We start from the raw sequence: 1,753 nt of genomic DNA, 5'->3' as shown, positions 1-1,753 counted from the left end.
GGACCCACAGGCAGAATTCAAAAGCAACAGACAAAGAATTTTCCCTTGAACTAATGGGGCTCTTTCTCTCTGTGCGTGGGAAAGCTGTGGTCTCAGTGCGGGATTTTTTCGATTGTGCACACCCATTTGCCTAAAGGCATCCAGGCTGGGCAAAGAAGACACGACAGGGGAAAGGAGGGAAAAAAATGTGTAGAATCCCTCCACACTTCCTTTTGCAAATGTCACTGTGCAGCTTTTAGCTCAGGTTCCCTGTGCTGGTATGGCTGTAGCCTTGCTCTCTGACTTCTGTCCAGGTGGGATGGCCACAGAGGAAGTCCAGTGTCTTGACTGATTTCTGAATCACAATGTTTTCCTTTATACTGTGATTTTTCCACTGGTGGTTGTGGGATAGTGACACCTTGACCCTTATGATAGATCTAGAGCTCTGGTAGAGTTCCATGAGAGACAAGTATCTGCATTTTCAGCCCCTTGCCCATGTGGCCTGTCCTACCTGACTCTGCTCTGCCACCACCAAACCAGAAGTCCTCCATTCATTTTTGCAACTTTGTGCTGGAGATCAAGTTTTAGAGTCTCTTCTGACATCTATTTTGGTTATTTCTTTATACTAGTTTTCTAAATATCCTTATGCTTTCTTCATGTATAAAGTTTGTTTTTTGTTTTTTGTTTTTTGTTTTTTTTTTAATGTCAACCTATAATTCTTCTGATATTCAGTCATTATTGTTTAATGTATCAAATCTGTTCTTGAAATTATGGCCAAATTCAGGTGGTATACATATGTTCAAGGCAATAATCTGGATCTTGTAGACTTGTTTTAATTTTCTTCAGATTCAATGTGAATTTGCATAGGAACGACTGAACATTTGTTCCATTGTCTGATCCTGGTCTTGTTTTGACTGATGATATTTAGCTCTTCCACAGTCTCTTGATTTGAGATACAGTCAATATTATTTTGGTTTATTCCCTTTGGTGAGGTTCATATGTATTGTTGTTTTTAGTTGATGTGTATTCAATTCCAACACATAGTGATCCAATGTGCAACAAAACAGAACACAATCTGGTCCTGTTTCATCTTCACCATTACTGCTACCCTTGTGCACTTTGTTGATGCCACTGTGCCAATCCATGTCATTGGGATTCTCCTCCTTTTATTGCTGACCCTACATTTAAGTAAGCAATATGTCCTTCTACAAGGACTAGTCCCACCAATAATTTGTCAAGTGGTATGAGAGACAAAGTTCAGCCTTCTTGGCTTCTAATAAGCATTCTGGTTATATTTATGACAACACAGATTTGCGTGTTCTTCTGGCAGTTATTGGTACCATAAGTATTCTTCTGTAACACCATAGCTAAATTCGTCAATTATTTTACTGTCTTCCTTATTGATTGTCCAACTGTCACATACAGATGCAGCTATTGAAAATAACATGGGTTGGATCAGATGCACTTTAGTCTTCAATCTGACTTCTTTCCTCTTGAACACTTTAAAGAGTTTTGGGCAGCAGAGCTACCTAATGGAATTCTTTGATTGAATTCTTGATTGATGTTTCCTTGAGTTTTGATGGTGGATCCAAAAATGTCAATATTTTCTCTATTTACCATGATGTTATTCATTGCTTCAGTGGTGAGGATTTTTACTTTATTTAAATTAAGGTGCAAATTAAATACCAAAGGTAGTGGTGTTTCATATTTATCAGTAGACATTTTAAGTCCTCTTCAATTTCATCAAGCGAGGTTGTATTATCTGCACATTACT

Source organism: Chrysochloris asiatica, unplaced genomic scaffold (assembly GCF_000296735.1).
Source record: "Chrysochloris asiatica unplaced genomic scaffold, ChrAsi1.0 scaffold00467, whole genome shotgun sequence".
Taxonomy (NCBI): domain Eukaryota; kingdom Metazoa; phylum Chordata; class Mammalia; order Afrosoricida; family Chrysochloridae; genus Chrysochloris; species Chrysochloris asiatica.
Note: the sequence above shows the minus strand (reverse complement) of the source record.